We start from the raw sequence: 16,092 nt of genomic DNA on the forward strand, positions 1-16,092 counted from the left end.
TCTTTCTCTCTTAAGAAAAAAAAGAAAGAAAAGTAGAGAAGATTTTTAATCGATAAATTGTACAATAAAGTTAATCAGAAATCAACGCCATCTTTTGAGCGCATAAATTTATAGAGTGACTGTATAGAAAAGGAAAATAAATGAAGGATGGAGATAGAATAAAAATTATAGAATCAGCACCATCTTCAGAATACCGCAAATGAAACACAAGAAGACGAGAAGGGCAAATACTAGGAGAAAAATAGAAATAAGAATTAACATTCAATACCATCTTTCGAATATAAAAGACACTATTCCAAAAATAATCAAAGATGGCGCCAATTCTTAATTCTTATTCTATCTTACCATATTCCTAAAAAGATATCTCTGGTATTCGAGAGATGGCGTCAATTCTTAATTCTTACTCTGTTTTACCATATTTCTGAAAAGATATCTCTGGTACTCAAGAGATGGTATTAATAGTTATTTCTTACCTTATATCTATCTTTTTCTTTGTATTTGCCTTCTTTGTGTTTTATTTGCGGCACTCTGGAGATGGCGCTAAATCCACAATTTTTATCCTATTTCCATCCTTCTCGTATTACTTGCTCTCCTTGTCTGTAGTTATTCTACAAAATTTTTACGCTCGAAAGACTAATGTCGATTTCTGATTAACTTTATTGCATCGTTATCCAACTTATTAATTAAAAATCTTAATAGAATTTGTTCCATTTTTATTCGTCGCAAATACATCTTACATATATTTTTTACATTCTATTACTTTCATCCTATACAAACAAAGCAAGATAATTTTAAAATAACTAAGAAACTAAGAGAAAGAATGAAAGAACCTGTTCTTCTGTCACTGCACGGAAATTATGGTTCGAATCTTCAAGGAATGTCATTGTAACACAGTGCGTATGCGAATCCTGAGGCGAATTCCTATCATTGATGATTGAAAGAAAAATGCATGCACGCATCTTTCTTGATTGCGATCAAGGTCTCTAGAAGTTCTCGTCAATCGTTTCTTGGAAATATAAATATCGAATGTTTTAAAACGATTTCTTTGTGTAAAGTCTCTTCTTCTTTTCTTCAAAAATTAAACAAAATTGATCCGATCATTTAGTAATTATTATATGATACAGTAAAAAATTACTGTTATTGTTATTAAATAACTTATTTATTTTATTCATACAACGCGTTCAAAAAATTGAACACAAAATTATAAAAATAACATATGTTACACAGTACATTCCCAACAACTTAACTTCGCTTTGATAAGTGTTTGCGCATTAACACCATTGATTCACGGATTCAACTTTGCACGTCATAATTATTGTCGCATTAACGATAGTCACACCTTCTCGCCTTAGAAATTCAAATGATTTGACACATATGTTTTTTTTAAGTGCACCTTATATAGCACGTTCAATAAATACTAGTTTCGATTCATTTGAATAAAGTGACTTACGATTACCGCAGGATATTCTTGACATCGTTTTGATCGACATCATGCGGTATTCTTGTTTCAAAGTATTCTTCGAGATAAATATTTCTGAAACAAATTATTAAAAAATGATATTTATTAGTCTAATCTAATCAACTTTTATTACAATCGTCGTGATATAATCACGTAATTTTCACAATTTATACCTTTATATAAATTATTCTTCGCCTAACCTCAAAATTTCGAATCGCAAAAAGTAAGAAAATGTTTTTGGAGAACGGATTTTTTCGACGGATTTCAAGGATTCAAGCATTCCATCTCTACAAATTACACACATTCAATTTGCCTGAAATTTTTTCCCGCGTAGACCACTCGTGTAATCGTTCGAAACATAAACGACATATTTTCTTAAACGATAGTGCTAGACATTCATAGTCCTTTAAACCCGGGGATATAGTTGCGTATACGTGTGTAGTCGTTACGCGCGGTTATGCGCGCGTATACGCGGCGCGTTTAAATTCAAACCGTTCAATGGTCAATAAAAGTTTATTCCTACACGCGTGGCAATGAAAATTTATCGCATGGCTGTGATATCATGCGAAACGAAACGCAGGTGCGCCGGATCGTTGCCGCGAATTCACTTGTGGTTTCTACAAAAACATAGAAATGCGCGCCCCCTTTCACGCCGGCTCACCGCCATTAAACCGTGTTCCTCGGCCTTCCCTTTTTGTACCTTAAAAACGATGTTTTCGATGTTATTATATAACTATTTAATTTCAACTCATTCCGTCCTATTGTTAACGCGTCTGCTTATATATTTTATACCTTTGGCAAAACGATGAAAGAAGAGAAGACGTTTAAAAAGTTCGCAGAACTTTAACTATCGTTCGTTATTCTTATAGTTTATACTCGTAATCCTTATTTTAGAATTAAAGTTTTACTGTTATTATTTATCGTTGCATAAAATTTAAAGATAGGAGAATATTTAAAACGTTAAATCTTCTAAAGCGGCTTGTCTATGTAAGAGATGTAATTTCCATTTGACAAAGAGCGTGATTACGAATCATGTAATTTCGCAAAGCAAAGTTTCCTCGAAAAGCCATGAACGGAAATTACGCTTTGCGAGTACTGTTATCGTGTCCTGAGAAAAAAAAAATGACCACTGATAAGAACACACGTGTTCGAAAGACGAAACGATCGCTCCCTCGAGTCGTATTAACTCCACGCAATCGAGGAATGTCGCCTCCGTGCGAGTGCAGAAGCACCTAAAATTGCGAATATATATATATATATATATATATATATATATATATATATATATTTCAAAACTTGTGAAAAGTAAGTGTACCTGAGTCACTTAATTTTTTTATCGTCGCGATAAAATACGCGAGTATGTCGCAAAGTTGACGCAAAATTGACTAGAAATCGTGAAAAGAAAATTATTTCAATATAAGATTTTATATTTGAAATTGAGAAAAATAAATTGTATTCGAAATATAAAAAATTGAAAGTGTGAAAAATTATTTTGGCGTACATTAAATCGATTAAATCGAGAATCAATCTTTGTGTATCGTCATCGTTTTTTTTTTTTTTTTTTGTTCACCAAGGACACGTTCCAATGTTCTACTACGATCAATTCTTTGCAATTTAATCGCCAATAGAACTAAAAGATTAATGACTTTCGATAATGTTCAATTGATTGCAGAAACTAAATTACACGATTTTCTAATAATAAATGTACAATGATGCAATAGATACATAATCTTGAAATTTTACTCTCTATTTATTAAATTGAAAGATAAAAGCGATAGAGATGTGTATCAAGGTGTGTACATACCATACATCATTGAAATCACATTAACCATCTGACTAGTAAATATATAATTATCGATAGTAAACAATCGAAATTCAGTAATTCATTTTTATAGTTTTAATGATTATTATCGGTGATACGATGATTACACTTTTTTTTTTTTGCTCGATAATAGCCACGTGTCGATAAGTAATATCAAGTGCATGTGTACTCGTTCATTTCATTTTCGTGGATTTATTTTTAAAAAATTTTAGAAATGATCAGAGATATATTAAACCTAAAAAAAAAAAAATTAAAATTATTCAAACGTGATTTTGCGATCATTCAAAGAATGATTATAACACGAGTGTTATACATGTATAGAATATTAAGTGAATATTGATTCATTCGCAACTTTTAAGTAGGTACATTTATTGTAAACCACGATTAAGATATCGCATCGACCCAATATGCAAATCCAAGCCACTGTCCCACAAATCTTATATCTGCACTGTTATCGTTCTTGTTAAATACGTGACAATTCCATGTCTATAATAAATTAAATCCGTTAAAGCTGCTGGTATCGAACGATTATCGAAAAATTGATCACATTTCGATCAAATAAGTGTTTTCTACAAGTTGACACGTAATTATATTACGCAGAATTTTAATTCTAAAAATATTTTCACTTCTAATTATAATTTGATCGATTAAACCGTTCACTATATTTAAATGTATCGATATACTTTTACAATTAGGTTATTTTTCAATCAAATAATAAAGTTTATAAGCAAGAACGAGACTACAAAATATAAAGGTTAGATTTACCATATTGTTTGAAGCTACGTATTCGAAAAATAAATATAATCTCGTTAAGTTAACAATTATGAAAAATTGAAAAATTATACAATTATATGATTATACAAAATTGTTTGGCATAACAACGTACAACGCGATTATTTTTATTTCGTACGGCTCACTTCTTTCTATCGCAGTTAGAAATTCAACCACTTCCTTCCTGTTCATGTAAAGGCATTCCTGCCAACGTGCTAACAAAAATTTCACTCGATTAATTGGATGATACATGTCACATTTTATTCTCAACCAATCACAATTCTCTTCTAAGAAGCGTTATACAAACTTTTCGAGAGCAATAGCCAATCGATTCTCGAATAATAATCTTTGACTAATCTGAAAGAATCGAGCACTTTTTTAACCTGGAAACCTATTTTACATGCTAATCCATTCCGCTCGTCTGTTTCTCGAATGGCGTTATACGCTGCCGAAACACCGATTCGACGTAGGTACTTAACAGGTATAATAAATGTAAGGTCGCGTAATTTGCATAACGACCTCACCTAAAGTCACGGTCGTCGTGTAGCAAATCTTATAAATATCACGTGGAAAAGGTCAGACATCGAGGAGAACGGTGAATAATCGTGTCGCATTGGCCGACAATGGCTGCGGACAATGGGTGTAAAGGTAGAAAGTAAAGGCGTATTCGTCGGTCTGCAATCTGCTCCCCGAATCATTACGCTCGGATAAACCGCTTACATCATAATCAGCCACTCATTATACCTTTCCTATATTACTCATTTCGCTTCTCAGAGCATTCGCTTCGTTGCATATTCACGAGCGATCTTTTACGACCGGCAACCGGTGCATTTTGTTTCCTCTTTCGTTTCGAAGTATTCTAGAACGAATATATTATCGCGTATGTATGTGTGCGTGTCTGAATTTCGTTGCATTCTAGAAACTACATTGATTTTCCATTACGATATAACTAACTTCTACAATTGGTATTCTTCGAAAATCTATTTTTGATTATTTATGTAGAAAAATTACTTATATATTTTAATATATTGCTAATATTCTTACTGAATTTCACACTGTTACATTTACATTTATTCTATTTATTCTATTAAAATACGTATAAGAAGGAAATTAGATTTTGTTTGTTCTAAGTTGTTTGGCTACTGTAAAAGGAGGAAATACTGATTTATCTGTAACGATAATTGAAAACTACAGGCAATTTTCGTAATAAATTTCCATTAACGAATTTACATTCCGTTTCGTATCGATCAAGAAGTTTCCTGTAAACCGATTGGGAAAGTATAAGGACAAATGGATTTTACAGAAATTCGTGCTGCAAGTAAGGTTAGTTTGCATGAAAATCGCTTGAAAGCGTTGAAATGTCGTTGGGAAAACGGAAAGATTCGAAACGGTAAGAACGGAAAATGGGCGCCGATCGGTGGCAGAAACTTGACTCGATGAGAACATTGGCGTGCTCGCCGTTGAATCGCAATTACGGCCAAATGCAAATTACCACGCGAGCTCTGATGCTCGCTACGAACTGGTTCAACGTGTCATTATTGTTTATTAGCGCGAACGCTTGCCGTTTTTCTTTCTTTCTCTCTCGTGCACAACATCATATTAAGAATAACCGCGAGGCCATATATGTACGTTGAACAATAATCCCACGCTCTTTCCTAGTAAGGTTTCCTTTTCCTCCGGACGATAACGAGGGAAAATCGTTCTCTATTTTTGACGTGGAAGTTCGTTTGTTACGCGCTCGTGAAATTCGAATATTGAAAATATAGGCTATTAGTTTTGGAATTAATTCTATCTAGACTCGAGTGAGTATGCAAAATTGTAGATTTTTAGAAAAATGTTATTCGAAATGATTAAAATTTCTCTTTGTTTGATCAGACAGTTTAATTTACGTGCTGGAAAACGATGAATGAATTTCCACCGATTTTTCACCGTAGCTCAGTTCCTTTCTACTACGAATGGCGCTCGTGCAATCGGAGCGAAAGAAACGCGAGACCGAGAGTCAACAACAGCTTGTAATCGCGCGAATTAACGCGCGTGAGTGCCGGTTGAACGCGACACGCGAGTGTCTATTCTTAAGAACTCCCATTGATATGCAAACTCAGCCACGGGTTGGCGCGCGCTAGATAAGCGTTATCAGCACGGCCTACCTACACACGCGTAGGCTCCGTGTACGTGGCGTTTCGAACAACTTCGTAAAGTTGTACTCCGATTACGTTAATTAAGTATCGTAATTTACGATTGCTCTCTGATTGAAAACGATCGTGCTATCGTCTACACGGATGCGTTTCGAATAAATTCACATTTCGAACTTCTCTCCATCTTTGCTCCAATTTATATTCACCGCAATACAATTCCATCGTCGAAATAAAATTTCAACGCTGAATTGAATAACAAATTTTTAATTTTTAATTTTAATTTAAAAATTCGCTAAACATGAAATTTATCCTGGAATGTAGTAATACGTCAGTTCTGAAACGGGGAACGGAAATAGGAAACATAATCCGCGATTAGTAATTACTTTAACGGCACTTTCTCGTCCGGTTGTCCTCCCCGTTCCGCTCTAAACATCCGAGAAAAGAGTTCCTTCGCTAGAAGAAGCTGTTAGAAATTGAGACGACTTTCGTGAACGAAAGAAGAAGAAAAAAAAATCGAACGGAGAAGGTTCCAAGTTCCAGGTGTTCCGGCTCATAAACTTGTTGAAGAGGATTCTTTTGATTTCTTTTCTCGTCGAATGGCAAAAGAATTTTAAAAATGAATACCGGTAGTGAATTTTATGAATGTAAAAATCTTTGCACGAATGGCAAAAAAAAAAAAAAAGATATTTTCAAATGACGATAAATAAATTCAAAGAAATATAGATAAAAAAAAAAGGCGAAAAAGAATATGAATATCTTGCAAAGTGTTATTTATCGATCGAACGTCTAAAGATCGATCTGAAATATATGAAATCTAATATCCATAACCTGTGCTGGAAATAGCACCGATATGTTGCGATATCATCTATTAAAAACTCGAAATCATCGAGAAAATAAATCTTCCGGTTTTCTCCAATTTTCTTATTTCTCCTTTCTTTCTTTTTTTTTTTTTTCTTTCCTTTTTTTTATAAAACGTTTTCTCTGGTACTGTGAGTAAAAAGCAATTGAGAAATTAGTTTTTCTCGAGTCGATTGCGCAAATGAGGAATGAAATTCATTTTTCTGTCGCGTGGAATACTTTATTCGATTAGAAAATGATAGCATCGAACGATTAGAGTTGGAATAACACCGGATGTTTTCAAGATAGCGCGACTCGAACATGTGGAATAAATAATGGGCTGAAAACAACTCGTTCGACAATGGCGTTTTTTTTAAACCTGCTATCGATGCTCGATTGCATTCAATGACGTTTTAAATACCAATCTCTCGTTGGCGTCACTAAATCGTATTAAAAATTGAACAGAACTGAAATAACTTACGTCGATTGGTTTACACCCAGAAAGAGTTTACTTCGAATCTTAATAAGAACGTTGAACGTGCATTTCGTAATTCGATTTAATTTGGGACTAACGTAATCGTGATTATATATTCAGATAAATAAATCTAACTTTCTATCTCTAATTCCCCCCCCCCTTTTTTTTTTTATCCAATGCTCATTTGTAATCGAATTCAGCTTATTTACATAACAAGCATATTATCGTATCGTTTGAGGTATCCGGTAAAGAACCGGTAGTTTTGAAAATTATTGCAATTTATTTATCACCTTGCAATTATAAAATATAACTTGATTACTCAATTTATAAGGAAACCGCATAGTCAATAAGCTTAAAATATAACATGCACACAAATTATACTAATCTTTAATCCATATTCATTAGGGAAAAAAATAAAAAAATAAAAAGAATCTAAACAACGGTAAAATCTACGAAGTGAGCAAAAATATAATTACTTTTCAAAATGTTATATCCTCGTATATAATAATTTCCAAGAAGAACGAGAAGAATTATTATACTTTCGTATCTTGCTATTCCTCTTTGAAACCGGATGCACGACCTTCTCTGCTAAAACGATCTTCGTCGATCTTCTCTCAAAATTACTCTATCACGTTGCCAAAACCGTCGAAACACCATCGTTTTGGATCGTCCTTCGCCGAAAACAACGAGCGATCTAATCGATTGAGCGGGAGAAAGTTGTGGAAACGAAAGAAAAAAAGAAAAAAAAAAAAAAAAAAAAAAAAGAAAAGAAAAGAAAAGGAAAGAAGATGGCGAAAAAGGTAATATAATCCGGTGGAATCGGACTCATGACCTTTTCGGTGGCGGCTCTCGGTGGGAGATAAGGACACGGGGAATGCACTGGGCCGATTTGTGTCCCGGGGCCGATGGCGGAAGGGGAGCTGGGCCTTAGCCGGTAGGTGCGGCCCTGACTGTCGGCTCACTCGGCGAGCGAGTGCAGGTGCGCGGCCGCCAGTCTGTCGCCATGGTCCCCTCCATCTCGCCCGTGGACCCTTCTTCGGCCCCACTCCCCCCCTGCCCCCGCCGGAGGACCCAGAGATCGCGGCCCCCTCCGACTCTGCCCCCCGCCGGCTGCTCTCCAGCCGAGGGAAGAAGGGGCCCCCGCGGCACTCTCTCTCTCTCTCTCTCTCTCTCTCTCTCGCTCTTTCTCGCTCTATTTCTCTTTCTCTCTGGCCTCTCTCGTTCGGTGCGCGTTCGTACAACAGGTAGTAGTAGCGTAGCGCACGGCTGCGAAACGAAACCGCTCACGCCTACCAAAAGAGGAGGCTTTTGCTTCTTTTTCTTTTTCTTTTTCTTTTTCTTTTTCTTTTTAAATGAAAATTCGGCTCCGTTGCGGAGAAACAGAGGCAGCTGGCTGGGTTACGAGGAACAACACCTCGGTAGATGTTGGCAACGTGCTTGCACCGAGTTTAGGACGCGGTGTTGGGCTGGTAATGGTTTCAGGTGGATTCGAGGGATTGATGGATTTATGGGGGAAAGTTGGCGCGGTGCCCCGTTTTTCGGAGAGGGAGGAAGGATAAGTTTGGTAGAGTGACGGTTTTTGGTACGCTGAGTACATATATATATATATATGGAAATAGAGGCATGGATTATTGGATTATCGATTGAACGAATGCATATTCGGTTTATGCGGATTTAAATTTAAATTTTTGTTATCATCGTATACTAAGTGTTAAATAATTATCGCACGAAAAAGTGTGCATCTTCTCAATCATTCTTTTTCTTTTAATGTTAAAGAATATAAAATAATAATAGTGATTCGATCCATTTTTTTTTTTTTTTTCTTTAATTTTAAGTTAATCTCGTTCCACGAAGAACACGTTCATTTATCTTATAAATCTCTGGTCTTTGATTACTTTTCAACAACAAAATAACATTCGAGCGTGCCTTTAACGGTATTTTTCTCTATATCAGACTCGTCAGACTCGATACATCGTTCGATCAACTCGATAACGTGCACACTCATCGTGCGTATCTAGTTGGATCGGATATTAGAGCAAAGGAATAATTCGTTATGCCATGTCGTTATCAACAGGTAGCGAGGTTATGGTCTGTAGCAAGTAATAACACTTCCAACAGGTGGTAGAGTCTCGGTTAAAACTGCGGCTAAATCGTATAGATTAATGACGTTATTCGGTTCGCGTGCGCCGGTGCGACGATGAAGGGCCCATAAATGCGAGACCTTGAAGATGCTGGATGGCCATGTGGCGAGATAACAGAGGCCGAGACGTGTCTCGTCTCGACCTGTGAAGCGAGTCGAAGAGAAGAAAATTTTTCGATCGAATTCGAAATTCACCAAATTTCTCGAGTAACAAAGAAAACGAAAAATCCCAAACATCGAAATTACAAAAATATATATTAAATACTTCGTAGACTCGACTTTCGACGAGTTCGAAAAAATTTTAAGCACGGGCGACATCTTCGATTCGTGGGTTCTCGCTCATCGATAATAATTTTCACCGTGATTCCCCCTCCCCCCCCTTCTGGGGCAACTACTTCTCTCGCCTCGAAACGTGAAAACAGGATGTCCTTCGAGGGACGGCAAACGAGCAAAAGCGGACACGGCGATGAAAATCACGGAACGCGAGTTTCGTCTCCTCTCCCCCCTCCTCCGCCCCCTTTTTTTCCACGGTTTCTGGCACACAGGAAACCGGGCAGGTGTCCGTCGAGTCTTTTTTTTTTTCATACTCTTTCGTTTCTTTTTTCCACTCCTCGACGAATTTTCCTCCCCGGGTATCGGCAACACTCGTCAACGCTGGTCGGTGAAACGCGTATCGTCTCGAAGACGACACGTGAGGTGGACGTGACTCAACGTCCACTTTTACAGCCGGTTGCTCATTTCGGTCGGTGAAACGGGTCGTCCTTCGAGGAGGTCGGCCGAAAAAAAGAAAATGGCGTCGCTTTACGCGGAGATATATCGTAAGACTCGTAAAAGAAGGGGAAAGAGAAAGAAAAAAGAAAGAAAATGGAGCGCGGTTATCCTCGATGTCTCATTTAACGTGAAACAAGCGGTTTTTCAAGCAGGCTCGTTTATTCGAATATTTCCAATTTTTCAATTGGAATCAATTTCATATTTTTCGTTTCAAATTTTGCCGACAGGCGGAAAACGACGCGGGTATCCGTCGCACGGCGAAAAGATATCGATCCATCACCAGTCAAATATATAACGACATTGGGATGGAGAAATAAACTGTCCTCCCGTTATACATTGTACGGAGGATAATATTTGAAAAGTTGCAGCTGCATACCGAGACTTGGAATTTTTCAGCTACCTGATTCGGTCACGGATCGCATTACGTTGACGAGGAACCGTAAGTAAGTTTAGGACGAAATTACCTGTCCTCTCGTAAATCATTCACCCGGATAATCTGGTGAATCAGCGTGTAACAAACCCTCGTAATATCGCCTAATTTTTCTAATACGAAATTTCTAATCTTTATTCTTTATTCTTTAAAGGGAAAGAAAAGAAATGAGAAGCGGCTTATATTCACGGACGCGAATAATCAAACTCGTTTAAATCCATCCCAGAAAAATAACAAATTGGGAAAAATTCGATTTTTACGATTCTTAAATTTTATTCGCTTCTCAATAACACGTATCGTACCGAGACAAATGTCAAAACATATGTCTTCCAGATCCTAGCTCTTAATAATAAAGCATGTTTGACACGTGTTTCTCACATCTGCCAACAAATTTTGTTTCCAAAATTTTGAAACAACGGATGGTTAACGTAGCTGTGCGACATTTGGAGCTACTTACGTACGCGCCCACGCTTGGGTTTTCCCCAAAAGAATAATAAAAATCTGCACACCAGATTTTTCAGAAGGTATATGCCTACACGGCCGCCTATAAACGCCCCATATGGCGTTTAACGGAATCAAAGGATACATTGTATTTTCCGGATTGGCACAAAAGGGAAAAGTTCTCTTCTCGAGAAATTCCTTTCTCCAAAGGGAAGAGGGAGGAAGGAGGAGAGGAGGAGGAGGAGGAGGAGGAGGAGGAGAGAGAAAGGGCCGCTTAAGAAAGAAACGCTTACAGAAGTATTTACGCCGGGTTATAATATTCCCCTCAGGGGATTTAATTTATGCGGCATATTCAGAGTTCTCCAACACGAGTGGAATGTCTCGCAGATGCATTAAACCATTTGAGCAAACGATCCTGCCTAATTATACCCTGCACCATTATTTATTATATTGCCCTCCAAGCCCTCTGTTATCTTACGTTTTGCGAGCCGAATACTCATTACGCGTTACGAAAGGACAAATATTTGTTAACACGATAAATAGCCGGGCAACAGCCACGTTAATAATAATAAAAACAAATCGCCCGGCTGGGTAATAAAATTAACAGCCTTGTAATTACATGTGTATATATATATATATATATATATATATCTCACTTGCCCGACACTTTTACCTTTTAACCTTTCGAAACGTTACCTTATTCACGATCTTCGAGCTCGATGGATAAACTCGTACGTATAAATTTCTCGTGGACGAGAAAAAGAAAATGATCCGCGTTTACAAAAAAAATCGTATCGATTGCAAAAGCGAATAAATAATAATAATTCCGTCGACTCGTAATACGTATATATATATACATATATATATAAAACTTTCGATGTTGAGAGGATTCAGATCGACCGATTCTTTCGAATTTTAACCAACTGTTTAATCAGATCACGGCGAATTCTGTCTTTTTCAGCTGGCACTCCTGATCCGGAGCGCGAGGGGAGTGACTCGAGCCCGTATAATCTCTAACGAGCGATAAGTGCCGGCCGTGGACGGCGTGTAATCACCAAAACGGTCATCGTTGTCGCTTGTGACGGGGTTTCACCGCGCACCGGTGCCAGTTCCCGATTCAGAGTGGCTGTGAGTACCTGCGCCGCGCACCTGTACAAGCCCAGCCTTTATCGCCGTATAACCAGCCTGCCACCTGTGCGGCAGAGATGGTCGCACAGGTGTCTTTTAAAGCATTTCATTAATTACAAATAGGAAAGCCGCGGCCCCGTCGAGGCCCCGGTGCGCCGAGTAAACCAGGCACATAATTCGCGGGACACCTGGCCGAGATAAACACCATCACCCGAGGATTTTCTGCAAATGCTCGAATGTAATAGCCCCGAAACGAGTACCCAGTTTCCTGCTAGACTGGATCGAAATGGCGATGATAATAATAAAACGATCCGGAGATCGAGGTTTAAATCGCGAATCGTGGCGAGGGAAAATTCAAAAGAATTCAAAAGAAAATCAATTATCGAGGAGAATTATCATTTTTTTTTTTTTTTTTTTTTTTGTTTATTATTTAGAGATCGTTGCCCTAAGATGGTTGCTCGTCTCCATCGGTGACGCGATCGGGTAAGGTTGGTCAGGTTGGACGGACAGAGATTCGTTTCATCGATGCTGTTGTTAGATAGCGTGTTTCTAGGCGGTGGCAATTTACGTTGTACAATAAAGGGGCACAAATATAACGGTAAACTCGAGAATCTCCAGGTGTTAGACTCTCGCAACACCTGGACGGATACACGAATTTTCTCAGGGGCCCTCATAGGAAGTTCAAGGTTTCCAGGACCCCACTGAGCGCAGATGTAGATCGAAAATCTACCCTTAGATTCGCGTTGCAAGGAAGGACGATGTTGCAAGGAAGAACATCTGCGATGATGGAACATAACGCGTTTCTCTCGCGTTATATAACAGAAAACCTCGACTTCAACGACACTTCGATCGAGTCTTATTCTGGCTCGCGTGCCACCTGCGATAAATCTAATAATCGTTCTACCTATTGGAACAGGTTATTGCATATATCGAATAATGGACAGAGTGGAGGAAAATCGTTGTGAATTTTATATCCACAAATATGACGGGCAAAGTGGAAATCTCGTTAAAGTTGCTTCCTAAGTAAATTCCTCCTTTTAAATTGTCAAATTCTAAAAATTGTTTCGTGTTTCGACGATTGATTTGATTCGTAGACAAGATTTCGATCTTGAAAATGATCTCTCCTCGGAATATTAAATGCGGAATTTACATTCGAGGGACAATAGTTACGTTAGTCGAATATTGATGTTCACGTTGAATATATACGATTGAATATAATTGGAATAAACGCAAATGAGATGTGCAAATTTTATTTTAAACACTCTCGAATTCTTTGTAATAGATCCTCTTTCCAGAATGCTGTAAACTTGATCGTTTTATCGATCGTAGCGAAAGAACACGTTTCGATTGTCGCGTCGTATTAAATTAAAAAAAAAAAAAAAATTTCTTTCTTTCACCAGAACGCAACTGTGGCTCGACGCAGAGAAAGCTGGACACGTCTGTCTTTTAGAACCTATATAGAAAATAATTTAGATCGACTTGCTCACTTTGATAAAATTTTTATTCTTTGGATTTTCCTACGATTATTTTTAAATGGGAGAGAGTAAGATAAAAAAAAAAATTATTCTTCTATCTAACTAAAGACAAGATTAATCTAGTCTAACGATTACTCGTACTATTTAAGTATTAATTTTACACACATTTTTTCCAAAGAAGATAATAATATAATTCCGTTCGTACGTTGTGTTAATTACGTAATAATTTTTTTCTGCGCAATTTGCAAAATGGTGAAAGGAAATGACAAAGCAATTCGTGACGAGTTTACGTGCCGTCGAGTCAATGTACCGAATGGATATCCTTATCAAATTATCATTATCGCGACAAAAGTCACGATTAAGGTGATTGTGACACTTTTCAGCTTGAAATTCGAAACGATCAATGAGGAATATAATTCGATAGATATCAAGAGGTGGAAAAAAAATTCGACACGATGATAATTAATTGGGGAATAAAATGAGATAAGCAAAGAACGATCGTTTCCAAGAACGAGTTTTAAGTTTCTCTGCAGCACACCTGAGGAGGAGGAGGATCTAACGAACGGTGTCGCCTAAGGCGCGTTCTCCAATCTTAGCAGAAATTCGAGCTCTCCCTCGCGGTCTTCCAACAATAAAACAACGGCGTGGGGGTCCGTGGTCGCGATGGAACAAGGCTGGAACGGAAAACAGGCTCCCACGAATCCCACGACACTCGTTTTGAACCATGAAGGAAAGGCTGCGGGTGTCCCGATGGCTCTCTCGAGCGAATCGAGTAATGGCTTTAAGTCGCGATCGAGTCGCGACGATCAACGGATTCGGAGGAAAAGTCAATCCGAATTATATAAAATTCGTAGCGTTGGATACGAATCGCAAAAAGACGACAGAAACGTAGAAAATATAAATTATTCGTTATCGCATTAGTTTCACGATTAATACTTCAATTATCGTCGAACCGTAATTTCTCGAACAATTTATTAACAATATTTCATAAATAAATACAAATATATTCCTTTTCTCGTGAAACCAATCTCATACTTCCGCACTTCCGTTCCATCTTCTTTAAAAAAAAAGAAAATGCCAAAGAAATATATTTCTGTCATAAATAATCATCAAAAAGAGACTAGAAAAAGAGATTCCAATTTTTATTTTTTTCTCTAACATTTTATATAGGTTTTATTTATTTCTCTAACATTACATTCTTATATCGAATTTCGCGAGAAAAATTATTTTTCCACGGCATCTCAAAAAAACAAAGTGAAAAAACAAATTGGAAGGAAAAACAAGTGAAGCGCGCGCGCACGTGCTTCTACGGCTTCTAGATCGCACGTACACGTTCAATAGGGGCCTGTCTCACACACGCTACGGCCGACTTATGAATGGTATCTGCACACGTTCCCACGTCACTGAATGAGTCTCAGGTCTCTCACGTCCGGCAGGATTATCGTGCCCGGTCGCGTTCTTCGCGTAAACCGTGCGAGTCTCCTTTCACGTTTCCTCCCTGTTCCCGTCCGCTTGCTCTAGTTCTGCTTCGCACGAAGAAAAAAGATATTTCGACCGTGCGAGAAGAGATGATCGAAGGAAAGGAGAGAAGTCGAGGAAAAAAAAAAGAAAAAAAAAAAAAAAGGTTGCGTTGCTCTGTGCACTGTGCACGGTAGCGAGATTGGCATTACGTAATGCGTGGCAATATCGCGATGCATGATTGAAACAGCGCTACTTCAGCTTCCGGGAAGCTGGGTAGATGTAACGAGACTTATGAAACGTGATACGTGTTTATCGGTGGCGTCTTAATATCGCAATTGGTCTGATACTGAGGCGCCTATTTCATTTTGTATTGATTAAAGTTGAAGAATATGCCTTATTAGAGATTATTATTACCATGAAACGAATGTTGAATTATATATCGTGTATATTAAGTTATCGAAGCCGAGAATAAACGCGATTTTTCGATTAATTAATTTGATGCAAAGTATATATATTTTGATTTGAATTTAATGTAATATATTTAGTTATATTCATAACCTGATAAAAAGTTGGGTTTCTTGGAGAATTAATTGTGACGTGGGAATTAACGAATGAATATGTTCGTTTGTAAGAGAAAAAATGAATTTCAAATATTATTTCTGTAATTAGTCTAATATTGTGTTTGAATTCATGCTGATTAAGGTTAGAGTTCAAAAACGCAAAGATATTAGAATGTAGCACGATAGA

General features: G+C 37.5%; 1 long non-coding RNA gene across 3 annotated transcripts; it reads right to left on the reverse strand.

The window, feature by feature from the left end:
• Positions 1–803: 803 nt before the first annotated feature.
• On the reverse strand, positions 804–4,185 carry LOC122716486. Of its 3 annotated transcripts, none has more exons than XR_006347039.1 (4): positions 4,047–4,185; positions 3,648–3,767; positions 3,264–3,516; positions 804–1,534 (listed from the first exon to the last, which is right to left on the reverse strand). It is a non-coding gene; the product is annotated as an uncharacterized LOC122716486 (long non-coding RNA). The 3 variants fall into 3 exon arrangements; XR_006347038.1 differs by having other exon boundaries at positions 3,595–3,767; XR_006347037.1 differs by having other exon boundaries at positions 3,264–3,767.
• Positions 4,186–16,092: the final 11,907 nt, after the last annotated feature.

Source organism: Apis laboriosa, unplaced genomic scaffold (genome assembly GCF_014066325.1).
Source record: "Apis laboriosa isolate Shangri-la unplaced genomic scaffold, ASM1406632v1 scaffold46_cov150, whole genome shotgun sequence".
NCBI lineage: Eukaryota > Metazoa > Arthropoda > Insecta > Hymenoptera > Apidae > Apis > Apis laboriosa.